General features: G+C 46.9%; 1 protein-coding gene across 4 annotated transcripts in view; it reads left to right on the forward strand.

Moving 5' to 3' along the window:
* The first annotated feature begins 3,703 nt into the window (after positions 1 to 3,703).
* Gatad2a (GATA zinc finger domain containing 2A) overlaps positions 3,704 to 15,595 on the forward strand; it is an 86,179-nt gene continuing 74,287 nt past the window's right edge. For 2 of the 4 annotated variants that reach the window (XM_052161850.1, XM_052161851.1), the window contains exon 1: positions 3,705 to 4,117. The gene's annotated coding sequence lies outside the window, so the exon portion shown is untranslated. Of the gene's footprint in view, positions 4,118 to 15,595 lie in introns of all 4 variants that reach the window. The other 2 variants (XM_052161856.1, XM_052161854.1) reach the window with 2 other exon arrangements.

A 15,595-nucleotide genomic window follows, 5' to 3' on the forward strand; every position in this document is an offset into this window, starting at 1 on the left:
ATGAGACCCTAGTGCTTTCTCACCGTTGAACATGCTGCTGGATTGGAGATTTAAAATTTTTTTAAATGACTTTTTAAATTTTAATGTGCATTGGTGTTTTGCCTGCATGCACGTCTGTGTGAGAGTGCCGGATGACCAGGAACTGGAATTACACAGTTGTGAGCTGCCATGTGTTGCTGGGAATGGAACCTGGGTCTTCTGAGCTCTTCTTCTGAGCCAGTGCTCTTAACTGCCGAGCCATCTCTCCTGTCCTTTAACGTTTTTATGTGTATGAATGCTTTGTTTGTATTTATATAAGTGCACCATATGCAGACAGATCCCCTGGAAATGGAGTTATAGAGGGTTGTGAGTCACCATGTGAGTGCTGGGACTCAAATCCAGTTCTCTTCAAGAGCAACAAGTGCCATCATTGCTTCTGGATTTGAGATTTTTTTTGTTGTTTTTGTTTTTGAGACAGGGTTTCTCTGTGTAGCCCTGGCTGTCCTGGAACTCACTCTGTAGACCAGGCTGCCCTTGAACTCAGAAATCTGCTTGCCTCTGCCTCCCAAGTGCTGGGATTAAAGGTGTGTGCCACCACTGCTGGGCCCATCAATAATTGTTGATTCAACAGTAAATTATGCTAGATGTAATGGCAGACAACTACAAAGAGGACTGTGTGTGCTAGGTCCTCCTGGCCTACAGAGTCAGCCTAAGCCAACCTAAGTTACATAGTAAGACCCTTCTCAAGAAAAACAAGAAAAGTTATGTGTAAAGTACCAAGGGATCACTTCAATAGGCTGATTCTTGTGCTTGAAAAGTATCCCAGTTAGTGACAGGAATTAGCTTTTGTACCCCACTGAGTGCGTCACAAGGCACTTCCGTCCATATCTCCGGTGTAAGCCCGTGGGCAGATGTTTGGGTTTTCTATGTAACCCAGGATAGCCTAGAACTTGAGATGTTCCTGCATCGCCCCTGTGCTAACGTGCACCATTAGGCCTGGCTCAGGGTTCTGATTTCTTACAGTGAGGGTGATTACTGGCCTTTTTAGGAAGTGGCAGGCATGGGTTGTTTCCAGTTCTGCCAGCCCTTGGCTTCAACATTACGGGACAGTGGTGGCTCCTGGAGCAGAGGTGCCAAAGTGTGTAGGGAACACGTCTTCGAATTTATCATGGCTTCTTTCCTTAGCCAGTGATGCTGCATTGGCCTCATCATTTGGGGCCAGTTTGAGATCATTCAAGAAGTCACAGTTCCTCCCAATTCCTGTTACTATCTGAACTTACTTTTCTCCCAAAACTTCCGCTTTCTTGTAAGCATAAGTCCATCCTTCTCATACAAGCACAGGGCTTCAAGGTTAACATGGAGTACTTCAGTTCTTTCTAGTTCTCATTATTTTGAGGGCTTCCTCCTTTAGTATAGCAGTTTCTTTGTATCACTTCAATGGACAGTTCTGCTTGGTGTAATAAATAGGCCTGTTTCCCTTTACTGCACTCTTCTTGGCTCCTCAGATCCCTCTAGTAACAACTCCCGTTGGTAAGCTGTGCCTGTTGTACTGAGTGAGCAACCACAGCTCACTGTTCGCATCTTCTGAGTTGCAGGTCTTTCTCAGCACTGCCTTTTCATGACTTTGACTCACTAGGTTATTTGGTTACCTATTTAGACAAAGCTCGGTCCTTTGGGGGAGGGTTGTAAACCAGGCAAGGACTTTGGAATGAATCAGGGGTCAAGCATGGTAGTGTTCTCCTGCCATTTTGGCACAGGAAAGATGGTGACAGAAAGAAGAATCTAATACCAGTCAGGGCAACAAGAGACTCTGCTGAAGAAAATGAGAGGCTCCAGACGAAGCTCCACTCGTAAGCTACCTGCTTAGCACAGCGCTGCAGATGCTGCTGTGATGGCACATACTTGTCACACTTGGGATGTACATGCCTGAGGACCAGGAGTTCACGGCCTTACTTGTAGCTCAAGGACATTTAAGGCCAACTTGGGCTACAAGAGATCCTGACTAAAAAGGTACAGAACTGGAATGATGGCTCAGAGGTTAAGAGCACTTGGCTGATTTTCTAGCCCAGGTTTGGTTCCTATACCATACCTAGCAGTTCATAATTGTTTGTGACTACAGTCCCAGGGGATCTGACACCTTCTTCTGGCAAACAGTGGGGGCACTGTACTCTGTTCAGACAAGCAAAGCAACCATCCACATATCATAAATACTTATAAATGGAGAAAGATAGTTGACTTGACGCTCCTTTGCTTCAACCTTTGCCCAGTGATGTGCTAAATTTGGGATGACAGATTAGTATTTATCTGGAAGTGGTTGGGAAGCAGAAAGGTTTTTGGAAAGTTCCTATCTTACAGAGAAATTGTGGCGAAGACCTAAAGAGTTAAATCAGGGCATAGTAGAATTCAAGGTCATCCTCAGCTACATAATAGCAAGTCTGAGGCTAGCCCTGGATACAGGAGACATATCAAAACACATCCTGCAGGCTTGGTGGGGCATGCCTTCAATTCCAGTACTTGAAAGGCAAAGGAAGGGGGGCTCTTTCAAGTTTGAGAGTAGCCTGCTCTACATAGATCTCTAGGACCCTGTCTCAAAAACAAACCAGTGGGCTCAACGTGTAAAGGTTCTTGCCCCCCAAGCCCGAAGGCCCTGAGTTTGATCTCTGGGACCCACATAGTAGAAAAGGAGGCCTAGCTCCTTCAAGCTGTCCTCTGACTTACACATGCTTGTCACGGCATGCACATCAAACCAATAAATAGAACAAACACTAAATAGTAAAGGACCCCTCCCCCAAACCCAAGAAAATAAAACTGAAAGAACTCTGAAGGCAAAGAGAGGCAGGCATAAGGCTGGGAGAGTTGTTAAGTTTCAGGCCAGCCGGGGCTACATAATGAGGCCGGGTCTCAAAGAAGAAAAAAAAAGATAAAAGGCTACAACTTGAGTAAAGGGTAAGGGGAAATCCAGGGCCTCTCCAGCCCCAATCTCTCCTCAAGGTGCGGAGGCACGTGATCTACAGGGCTAGGGTGGGGCTTCCATTCCGTGCACGCATCCCAGTAGCATTTAGGAGATTCAGGGATGCTGAACCCCGCCACAATTCTCAGAAAAGTAGGTGAGGGCCGAACTCGCCGACGGCGTTCTCAGAACCGGACCAGCGACGCGAACCTGAAGATTGTCCGAACGGGCCGGGGGCGCATCCCGGGACGCTCTGCACAAGGTGGAGGCGGACAGGACCACGGCCACGGCTCCCCCGGAAGAGCGTAGGCGCCCCAGCGCCCATGGGATCCAAGCCAGGTCACCAGTCACTTGAGGCTCACTCAGAGGCGCCTGTCCAGGCCCGACAGCCTCCGGTGCATTGTGGGTGGGGCGCCCCTGCTGAGCACAGCGAGGAACCCTCAGCTCAGCCAGTTGTCGGCCGCCCGGAGGCCTAGTCGAACCACCCTTCAAGGTCCCAGCAAGCTGGCCACGAATTGACGTGTCCTCCAAGACCGCACCCCTCACGGCATTCCCGCCCCAAACCTAAAGCCCACCCCCATGGAGAGTTGACTGGCTCCGGAACCCGCTCCATTCTTCCATTGGATGCTTGTCTGTCAGTCATCCTGTCCCGCCCCCTAGGCCCGTCCCAGCCACCGGCGCGATCCAGAGGGCCAGCCGGCCAACGCGCTTATTGGCTGCTGGTAACTGTCTGTCCTGAAGCTGGCCACACCCCCTGTGGGGTGCCGATCCTGAGCGCCCCGGCCCGACTTCATTGGCCTGCGGCGCCGCCACTCGGAGAGACGTGCCTCAACCCGGAAGTGTGAGAGGCAAAATCTGCCTAGCAACCGGGGAAGCCGGGCTGTGAAGCGGGCAATTTCAGTGTGAGAAGGAGCGGCGAGACCGAGCGGCGGCTCCGAGCGCGCCGAGGCAGCTCCTTCCGCCCGGGGTCAGCGCCCCGGCGCGCGCACGCGCACCCTCGCTGCCTGAGCGCGCCCCGCGCCGCCCGCGCAGTCGGTCCGTCGGTCGTCCGTCGTCCTGTCGCCACCGCCGCCTCAGGCGCCACCCGAGGGAGCCGTCGCCGTGGGACGCGACCAGACCGGACCCGAGCGCTCTGCCTGGGGTTGGCCCGGGGCCCAGCTGCCGATCGCGCGGAGCCAAGCAACTTCGGTGAGTGCGGGGCAGGCGCCGCTGCCGGGGTCCCCAGCTTCCGGTGCCCCGGGCTCCCCCGGCTTCCGCTTGGCCGGCCGGGCTGGTGCGTTTCCCTGCTGGACTCTTTGGGGAACCTGCGTCGGAAGGCCCGGTCTCGGAGCGCTCCCCTTGTCCGTCGAGGAGCCGCGTGGCGGAGCGTGCCCTTTTGGGGTACCTCTTGTTCGGGGGCACCCTTTCTTCAGGGGGATTCGCGTCTGAAGGTGCCCTTTCTTTATAGGACTCACGTCTGAGGGCGCTCCTTCTCCAGAGACCTCCGAAGGGGGCTCTGGTGCTTCTGAGAGTGCTCCCTTTCTGGGGAGAGTGAGTGCTCCCTTTCTGGGGAGACTGAATGCTCCCTTTCTGAGGGGAGTGAGTGCTCCTTTTCTGAGGGGAATGAGTGCTCCCTTTCTGAGGAGAGTGAGTGCTCCCTTTCTGAGGGGAGTGAGTGCTCCCTTTCTGAGGGGAGTGCTGCTTTTTCGGACTCAACTTTTCTGAGGACTCCAACCAGGGGGACCCTTGTTCCTGCGCGTCGTCTCCCCTCTCCCTCCCGTGCACCCCTGTGTGTAAGGGAGAGCGGCTGTCTGAGGGAGCCGGCGCCTCTCCCGGGGAGTCTGCCTGACACATCTCCCTCCTGAGAGGAGCCCTGCCTGCGAGACCCCGAGCTGCCCGACGTCCGTCCGTCCGTCCGTCCGTGCGGCGCCGAGGGTCTGCAGTCCCCTGCTTCTGTAAAAGGTGGCTTTTTGTCTGGTGAGCGCCCCCCCTTCCTCTCTGGGAGTCTTTGCCTCCCTCAGGAAGGTTCCACGTCCCTTAGGAGACCCTCTCTTTCCGAGGACCTCTTTCTCCTGTGGAGGATCTTTCTGAGATCACCACCCTGCCTCAGGGAACCTCCCACAATTTTCTGGGGTCGTTGTTTCTGTTTTTCCTTCATTTTATTTTATTTTATTTTTTTGACAGATCTCCTCTCGGGAACTCTCTCCTTAGTTTTCTGTTCTTATTTTGAGTGACTTCGTTTTCCAAGTTTTCTCAAATCTAAATGTAGTGCTCCTTGGAGGTTTCCCCCACTTTTCTGAACTGTCCCTAATTTTTTAGCAAGCCTTACAGGCTCCCCCCTCCCTTTTTTTTTTTTTCAGGGGAGAGTGGGGAGGGTGTTTCCTTGTGTAACTCTGACTGCTGGCCTTGAACTCATAGAGCTCTGCCTGCAGAGGCCTTTGTGAGCTAAATTTTTTTTTTCCAGTTTTTTGGATTTGGTTTTTTCAAGACGGTTTCTCTGTGTAGCCCTGGCTGTCCTGGAACTCACTCTGTAGACAAGGCTGGTCTCGAACTCAGAAATCTGCCTGCCTCTGCCTCAGATTACAGGCGTGCACCACCACTGCCCAGCATGAGCTAAAATTAAAGGCCTGTGTCATGCCTGGTCTCTCCACATTTTTACTTTTAATTGTTTTGAGACTCAGTTTTGTTACATTATACACCTTAGACTGTCCTTGAATTAAGATTTTCTAGCAAGATTTTCCTTGAATTTTTTTCTGAGACAGGGTTTCTCTGTGCAACACTGGCTGTCTGTCCTAGCTCTGTAGACCATACTGGCCTGGAACTCAGAGATCTGCCTGCCTCTGCCTTTCCAGTGCTGGGACCAAAGGCCTGCATCCTTCTTTTTTGAAGCAGGGTCTCACAGGGGCTGGTCTAGAACTCACTCTGCACCCAGCATAGCTATAAATTCATGGTCATCTTCCTGCCTCAGCCTGAAGACTAATGTTATAGTTGTGAGCCACTGTGCCTGGCCTTTGTCCCCACTTTAGCTAGGTATCCCTTTTCTTTATTTTTTTTATTTTTTTTATTTTTTATTTTTTTTTGTTTTTGTTTTTTGGATTTGGTTTTTTCGAGACAGGGTTTCTCTGTATAGCCCTGGCTGTCCTGGAACTCACTCTGTAGACCAGGCTGGCCTCGAACTCAGAAATCCGCCTGCCTCTGCCTCCCAAGTGCTAGGATTAAAGACATGCACTACCAATGCCCAGCGTGTTTTAATTTTTAGATAGGGTCTTTCATTGTGTAGCCCTGGCTGCGCTCCAAGTGCCCATGTATGTAGCTAGGCTGTCCTTGAATTATCTTGTTTAAACTTCCAGAGTGTTGGGGTTTTTTTTTTTCCATGACTTTTATCTTAGTTTTTAGAGGACTTTTTATCTTAATTTTTAGAGGACTGTGGCTAGAGGGAAAGTTGGGAGACCTATATGAAAAAACAAAACAAAAACAAATAAACAACCCCCCCTATACACACACACACACACACACAACCTAAAAATAAACCAAAGCAAAACAAAAAAATTTCCTCCCTAGTATCTTTCTTCTTCTTCTTTTCTTTTCTTTTCTTTTTTTTGTTTTTTGAGACAGGGTTTCCCTGTGTAGCCCTGGCTGTCCTGGAACTCACTCTGTAGACCAGGCTGGCCTCGAACTCAGAAATCCATCTGCCTCTGCCTCCCAAGTGCTGGAATTAAAGGCGTGCGCCACTACCTCCTGGGCCCCTAGTATCTTTCAATGTCCTGGGATTTGAGGGTGTTTGTAGGTGTGTTACTGTATTTTCTTTTGTTTTTTCCCTTTTTAAAAATTTTTTTGGAGACAAGATCACTATTATGTAGCCCTGCCCTGGAACTCACAGAGATCTTTCTGATCTGCCTGTGCCTGTCTCTAACTCTTCAAGCACTGAGATTAAAGTCATGGGCCACCATACCCAACTTTCTTTTTTGATACAGGGTCTTACCATGTAGCCCACTCTGACCTCAAACTTTTTGGATTTGTTCCCTCCCCCCTTCCCCCCCCACCCCCCCAGACAGGGTTTCTCTGTGTAGCCCTGGCTGTCCTGGAACTCACTCTGTAGACCAGGCTGGCCTCGAACTCAGACATCTGCCTGTCTCTGCCTCCCAAAGTGCTGGGATTACAGGCGTGAGCCACCACCACCGGGCAAACTCAAACTTTTGATAGCCTTTCTGCCTTAGCCTCTTGAGTGCTGGCATTGTAGGTGGGTAATGTCCTATACTGTATTACATTTTCCTGACATTTGAGGCCAGTGGCAGAAGACTCCGGGCACTGAGAGACAAGGCAGAAACATTGTCTCCCTGTTATCACAAGGTCAAGCCTATGGGGCGAACCCACTTCCTGTGCTGTCCCTCAGTCCTCCCTGCAGACTGAGAACCTTCCCTTCCTGAAGAAAAGAGAAGAAAGCACTCCTTTGCTCTTTCAGGGCTTCCTGCTGCCTTGAGCCTCTGATTTACCCCTTGATCAAAAGGGGAGCCCCAGGTTGTAACCTTGGTTTGAAAAGACAAAAGAAGGAAATGGGTCATCCTAGGTCTGGAAAAGGTGCAAAGCAGGCAAGAGACAGGACTTAGCTACATTTCTGTAAGTTTTAGGTCACTGACCTGGCCCACAGGAAGGTTTTCCATGGTGTTTACAAATCTCTTATGTATTTTTTAGTGGCCCACCCTGGATTCCAAGCCACTGCAGTAGCTAATTTTATCTGCTGTGCCAGGGCAGAGCTCTCAGGAGCCTGAGGAAATGAATGCTGGCATTGAGAGATGGTCCACGGCTCAGAAATGAACTCAGTTTGAAATCTGAGTAAGTCCTAACCGCTTCGAGTCCACAGGCTGGTTTCAGGCTGGGAACCAAGAGAGCTGGCCTGAGCAGAAAACCAGAGTGGGTGAGCTGTTCGGGTTAGCATTTCAACAAGTTGTGTCCCTCTGTTGAGCTCGACTTTTCTTTCTAGTCTGACTTCACACAGTCTCTCCCTGTTCCTTTCCAACCGGGTCTTGCTTAATTTGAGTCTTTTGTGAAGACTCCTGCTGAGGCTATAATTTGACTTCTAAATCTGTCAGTGGACCATGTGGACACAAGTTTCAACTCGAGCTATTTTCTTCTGTGGAGAGGCAGTTGGAGAGTTTCCTGGGTCCTCAGCTCTTGAGGTAGTCAAGTCCAGGCAGGAGGCTGCTGCAGACCTGTTGCTTTTCTATTGCTTCTCGCTGGTCATCTGTAGATACTGCTCTTAGTGAAGGGACATGGTGAGGAGCTTGGGGCTTAGGCTGTCCTGGGATGAGGTATACGTGCATATATTTATCACTTGAAAGAAAACCCAGCTCATATAGTGTTTAAAAAAAAAAGGTAAGTGCTGACTTTAAAGTGAGAGTCCTTTCTTGTTTGTTACTGTAACAAAAATAGTGAGTCAGGCTACTTTATTGACCGCTGAGATGGCACAGGGTGTTAATGGCAAGAGACAAGGAGCAGGCTATTGGTGTAACTATCTATGTACAGGCCTCCCAGAGTGCTGGGATTATAGGCATGCGCCACCACTGCCCGACTTTTTTTTTTTTTTTAAGATTTTTTTATTTATTGTATATGAGTTCACTGTAGCTGTTTTCAGATACCAGAAGAAGGCATCAGATCTCTTTACAGATGGTTGTGAGCCACCATGTGGGTGCTGGGATTTGAACTTGTGACCTTTGGAAGAACAGTTGTTGCTCTTACTTGCTGAGCCATCCCTCCAGCCCCACCTATACTCTTTATTGTTACATATGCATCACTCTGTAGACCAGACTGACCTTGAACCTAAAGATCTACTTGCTTCTGCTGGGATTAAATGCATGCCACCATGCCCACATGCCCAGGTTCCCAGGTTTTTCTATGTGTCTTTTTTGGTTTTTCGAGACAGTGTTTCCCAGTGTAGCCTGACCAGGCTGGCCTCAAACTCAGAAATCTGCCTGCCTCTCCCTCATGCACCACCACTGTCTAGCATATATATGTGTGTCTTATGTGTAATAAATTGGAGGACATCAGAAAAGGGAGTTGGGCTGGGCGGTGGTGGTGCACGCCTGTAATCCCAGCACTTGGGAGGCAGAGGCAGGCGGATTTCTGAGTTTGAGGCCAGCCTGGTCTACACAGTGAATTCCAAGACAGCCAGGGCTATACAGAGAAACCCTGTCTCGAAAAACCACCAAAAAAAAAGAAAAAAAGGAAAAGGGAGTTGGATCCTCTAGAACTGTGGGTACTGGGAAATGAACCTGGGTTTTATGTAAGAGCAGAAAGTGCTCTTAACTGCTGAGCCATCTAGCCCTTCTCTCTTTCTTTTTTTAAATGAATCCCATTTTTTTTAAAAAAAGATTTATTTATTGTATATATGAGTACATTTTATTTATTGTTTATATGTGAGTACATTGTCTTTGTCTTCTGATAGACTGGAAGAGGGCATTGGATCCCATTACAGATGGTTGTGAGCCACCATATGGTTGCTGGGAATTGAACTCAGGACCTCTGGAAGAGCAGTCAGTGCTCTAAACCGCTAGCCATCTCTAGCATTCTAGCCCTTCTCTTAAAAGGTACCAGATTAGCCAAAGGGGCTTCACCCTAAGGATTAATTCTCATTAATTTTAACGCCAACCCCCATATTTGCCATTGTATCCAGACTCATACATGCTAAGCAAGTGCTTTTCATCATTGAATTGCATTGAGCTATAGCCTCAGACTTTAAATATTTTTTTAGGCATTTTAACTTTTTTTTGTTTTTGTTTTGTTTTGTTTTGTTTTTTCAAGATATAGTTTCTCAGTCCTGGCTGTCCTGGAACTCATTTTGTAGACCAGGCTGGCCTCGAACTCAGAAATCTGCCTGCCTCTGCCTCCCCAGTGCTGGGAGTGCATGCATGCACCACCACTATCTGACATTAACTTTTTTATTTTGTAAGTAGGGTATTTTGCCTGCATGTGTGCATCATATTGATATATACTCAAAAGAGGGTGTTGAATTCCTAGAACTGGAGTTAGAGTGGTTGTGAGTTGCTATGGAGTTCTGGAAACTGAACCTGGCTCCTCTGGAAGAGCAGTTAGTATTTTAAACCACGGAGTCATCTATCCCTACCCCCACGCCCAATTTTTTCTTGTAGTTGTGAGATAGAATCTTGATATGTTGTTCAGTCTAACCTTGAGCTCACTCTAGCTCAGGAAGGCCTTGAATTCTTCTGCTTGAGACTTCTGAGCAACAAATATTACAGGTTTCTACCTATGGACTGGTGTCTAAACAGCATATAGCCTGACTAAATTCCACTCTCATTTTTTTGGGGAAGGGTGTGGTTGAGACAAGGTCCCATGTAACCTCTAGAGTCATGTTACTCTGTATCAAACTCTTGCTTCCCATCTTCCCAGTGCTGGGATGAAAGACCAATGCCACCAACACTTGACTTTCTAATCTAATAACAGCACAGCTGGGATCTCTGTTGGGGCTGGGGTGTTAAACAACGCCTAGGTCATAGCAGGGTAATACCTCCTTTCTGGAGGTTTCCCTTTTGATGCTTTAAGGGGCATATTTGTCCTGGTTGTGTGGTTTACCAAGTTATAGCACAAACCCAGCATGATACTAAAGATTGGCGCACACTCCTGCCAGGAAGTGTTCATAACTTGAGGGAAGGAGTCAACCTGAGGTAATAGACTAGATGGTCAGCACAGGTTGCTTATGATGTTCATGAGGTTAGGGCCCTGGCCTGGACTCCCAGATGAAAAGATAGTCTGCCAAAGCTAACTATCCGCAGAGAGAAACAAATGTTGGAAGTTTTTCAGTTTTTCTGTGTTCTGTTACCAGATGTGAGAAAGATTTGTATGTGGCAGGCACTTGTGTTTGCTTTGGCCTTGGCATCTCCCTCTGTCAAGTGGGGTAATTTGTGAGTGAAGGGCAAGTAGAGAGATGCATAATTAATTAGACTGGAGGCAAAATAGAAGATAATGAACTTGAAGAATTGTGGGACTCTAAAAAAGTAGGTGAGCTGTAATCTTAAAGGATCCTGTCCTGTTTCGGAACAGTATAGGATGTGGAGCAGTTGCCTGGTGAGCTACAGAATCTTGAAAAATGAACCTTTATTCATGGTAATGGTCAGATTTGGGAACAAAAGACTGGAAAAGTATTGTACAAAGGCATTTAACTACACAAAATAATAGTACTTTGAGAAGATCTGTTGTGTGGCATAGTGCCCACAAGGAGACTAGAAGTCATCTGAGATCTGGGATCCAACTCTAGAGAGTTGAGGAACTAAAGCCACTTCTAGGACTGAGAGGAGATTAGCGTAAGGTGGGGTAAGGATGAGAGGGCAGGACAGTTGCATCTATATCTCCTCTTTTTGGGATTGGCACTCACTGAATAGCCCCGCTTGGCCTTAGACTTATGATCTTCTAACTTAGGAACCTTTTGTCTCCTGAGGGCTGAGATTACAGGCATGTGTTTCCATGCCCACATGATACTCTTTTTCAGTGGAATATATATATATATATATATATATATATATATATATATATATATATACATATATATATATATATATATATATTAATTAGTAAAAGCCCTATAATCATGGTGGGTGAATAGTGTGGCAACAGATGGATAAAACCCAGGAGGAAAATAGTGAGTGAAAAATCTGAACCAAGCCCTCCCATGTTAGAAAGTCTAGAGTCTTTTATAGCTCAGGCTGACTTTAAACTCCACACCTAGCCCAGAATGCCCTTCATTACTGATCCTTTTGTGTCTCCTTCTTTAATGCTGGAATTTCAGAAGTATAACAGTATGCTTAGTGACTTTGGCCTTTTTTTATGGGAGGGGGAGGCAGTATCTCATAAAATTAGGATTGTCTGACAGTCATTTTATCTATGTAAACAGTATTAATCTGTAGACTTGACCAGCCTTGACTAACTCTGCTCCTAAGGTCTGGTATTAAAGTCATGCCTGGGTTGACTTGGCTTTTAAGCCCTTTCTTCCCTCAGGGTGCTTGTTTTTTCTTTTTTCTTCTTTTAAAGATTTATTATTTGTAAGTACACTGTCACTGTCTTCAGACACAGCAAAAGAGGTCATCAGACCCCATTGCAGATGGTTGCTGGGATTTGAACTCAGGTCCTACAGAAGAGCAGTCAGTGCTCTTAACTGCTGAGCCATCTCTCCAGCCCCATGGGTGTTTCTCTGTATAGCCCTGGCTGTCCTGGAACTTACTCTGTTGACCAGGCTGGCCTCGAACTCAGAAATCCCTCCCAAGTGCTGGGATTAAAGGGGTGTACTACCACTGCCTGGCACTGCCTTTGCCTCTTGAGTCTTTTAATAAGGATTTATTTATTTATTTTATGTATATATGAGTACACTGTAGCTGTACTGATGGTTGTGAGCCATCATGTGCTTGCTGGGAATTTGAATTCAGGACCTCTCTGCTCCCTCTGGTCTGCCTCATTCCATCCAACCTAAAGATTTATTTATATCTAAGTATACCGTAGCTGTCTTTAGATACACTAGAAGAGGGTGTCAGACCTCTTTATGGATGGTTGTGAGCCACCATGTGGTTGCTGGGATTTGAACTTAGGACCTTCAGAAGAGCAGTCAGTGCTTTTAACCGCTGAGCCATTTCTGCATCCCCTGCCTCTTGAGTCTTTTAATATTTTAAGAAATGTCTACTAGCCGGGTGGTGATGGTGCACACCTGTAATCCCAGCACTCTGGGAGGCAGAGGCAGGTGGATTTCTGAGTTCGAGGCCAGCCTGGTCTACAGAGTGAGTTCCAGGACAGCCAGGGCAACACAGAGAAACCCTGTCTGAAAAAAAAAAAAAAAAAAAAGAAATGTCTACTAATCTTAAACTTCGAAAAGGGTTTTGGTTTGATACATTAAAAACAGTTTTTACTTACTTTAGATGGGGTTTCTCACTGGTCACACTAGGGTGGGAGCCCTAGGGATATGCCTGTGTCCACCTCCCTGGTCCTGGGATTAGAGGGTTCATCCCAATGACTGGTATTTTAGTTGGGTTTTTTTATTTTGTTTTATTTTGTTTTTTGGATTTGGTTTTTTTCAAGACAGGGTTTCTCTGTGTAGCCCTCGCTGTCCTGGAACTCACTCTGTAGACCAGGCTGGCCTTGAACTCAGAAATCCGCCTGCCTCTGCCTCCCAAGTGCTGGGATTACAGGCGTGTGCCGGCGGGGGGTGGGGGGGGGTGGGGGGGGTGGGGGGGGTGGCCTATGACTGGTATTTTAAACCAAGGTTTTTAGGCTAGAAGACAGGGGCTCACTATGTCATCCAGGTTGGACTCAAACACATGGCAATTCTGCTTTAACCTCCCCAGTGCTGGAACTATAGGCATGAGCCATTATGCAAACTAGTTTATTTTTGTTTATTTAATTAAAAATTTACTTAATTGTGTGTGTGTGTAAAGTAATCAATTTAGGGAATTCACTCTCCTCCTGAAATTATACTGTCTCTTGAGCCACAAATGTTGTTGGTGGATGGTGGCCCCTCCACTGTATCTGTTTTTCTAAAAGGAAAATTTTCAATTTTTTTTCCATTTTAAGGATCTTTACAGCAATAAAAAGTGTTGGGTAGTTAGCAGTATTGATCTAGGTATTCTTATTCAGTGTAATGTAACAGCGTAATATAATGGTTATCAGTTGATGGGCAGTGCTCAAATGCATGTGGGTCCAAACATTGCCCCTGTCCTCTCCAGCCAAGGAAATGATAATTTATATTAACTGAAATAGCCAGGGAAGTCAGGGCTTCCTTCCTGCTGCAGACAGCATTGGGGGCATTTGTTCCCTGGGGGATGTTGAAGATAAGAAATACGGAGCCTCTTTGGGAACTGGGAAATGACTACTGTATGGGGTGGAAGTCTAATGAAGGAGGCGTTTTTTGTAATGCCCAGTGTTGTGGCCTGCTCTGTTTGCATCCCCGCCCTTCGTGTGTAGTGCTATGTCACTGAGTGTGGGTAGATTCCTGCAAACCGGCCTGTAAAGGGTACATGAGTACATAAGGAAGACTTGTAGCCATGCACATGGTGAACACTCAGGAGGCTGAGACAGGGGGATTGTAAGTTCAGTCTTGGCAACAGAATGAAACTTCTTACTCTCTGCTCCCCCACAAAAAAGCTGCTATGGCAGGTTTTTCTGCATTGCCATCAGTATTTTATTTAAATCACACACATTTAGTTATTGTGGGAGGGCATGTAATCAGAGGACAACTTTTTCAGTGACTCCTCCTTCTACCATGTGGGTCCCAGCGATTAACCTCAGGTTGTCAAGTGAATAAAATGCTTTATTTATTTATTGAGGTTCTAAGGATGAGATCTTAGGCTCTCAGTCTCACTATGCAAGGAGTTATTGAACTACATCATCAGTGTCATTTAAAATATTATTTTAAATTATGTTTATTTATTTATTGATTGATTGGTGATTGGTTTAATGATATAGGGTCTCACTGTATAAGCCTTAGCTGGCCTGGTACTCAGAGATCTGCTTGCCTCTGCTTCTGGAGTGGTATATGCCACTGGGTGTGGTACCACACCCCATTAATCCTAGAATTTGGGAGGCAGAGGCAGGTAGAACCTTGAGTTTAAGGCTAGCCTGGTCTATGGAGTGAGTTCCTAGATAGCCCCAGCTGCATAGAGATCCTGCTTCATTAGTAATTATTTAAAAGAAAATTTATGTGACTGAGTTGCATTAGGATTCTCTAGAGTAACAGAAGTTATAGAATCTCCTTCCCACCCCTCTCTCTATATATCTGGCTCTAGTCCAGATTGTCCAACAATAGTTAGCTGTGAATAAAAAGTGTAAGAATCCAGTCATTGCTCCGTCAACCAGACTGGGTATCTCACTAGTCTTCAGTCTGTGCTGGAGTCTTGAAGTAGGCTCCAATGCCAGTGAAGGAATGAGTGTGCAAGCAAGGCAAGGACAAGCAGGCAAAGAGCAAAAGCTTCTTTCTTCCATTGTCCTAAGTTTCCAGCAGGAGAGAGAGGCCCAGATTAAAGGGGATCAGTGCAGTGGTGGCGCACGCCTGTAATCCCAGCACTTGGGAGACAGAGGCAGGCGGATTTCTGAGTTCAAGGCCAGCCTGGTCTACAGAGTGAATTCCAGGACAGCCAGGGCTCCACAGAGAAATCCTGTCTTGGAAAACAAAAAATCGGGATCAAAGGCCTGGCATGTGCCTTCTCTCAAAGGTCCAGATTAGAAATGGATTCACCCACCTCAAGCCATGAAAAAAAAAAATCTCTCACAGGTGTGCTCTTCATTTCTCCATTATAGCCAAGGTATAGCCGTCATATGGGTGTTTGTTCTTATATATGTCCTGGTGCCCAAGAAGGCCAGAAGAGGGTTTAGGAGCCACTAGAAGTAGAATTACAGATGGTTGTGAGCTGCTGGGAATTGAACCCAGGTCTTCTGTAAGAATAGTCAATGCTCTTAATCAATGAGCCATCAAACTCCAGCCTCAGGAATGAATGCCTTTCAAAAAAAAAAAAAACTTTTTTTTTTGCATTTGTTCATTTATTTACTTATTTATTCTTTATGTGTGTATATGTTTAGTGTGTGTCAAGGTCAGAAGCTGAGTATCAGCAGTCTGCCCTTTTCTGCCGTGTGCCCTTTTCTCCCATGTGCCCAGGGGATTGAGCTCAAACCATTAGGCTTGGGCAGCAAGACCCACTG

Source organism: Apodemus sylvaticus, chromosome 18, assembly GCF_947179515.1.
Source record: "Apodemus sylvaticus chromosome 18, mApoSyl1.1, whole genome shotgun sequence".
Taxonomy (NCBI): domain Eukaryota; kingdom Metazoa; phylum Chordata; class Mammalia; order Rodentia; family Muridae; genus Apodemus; species Apodemus sylvaticus.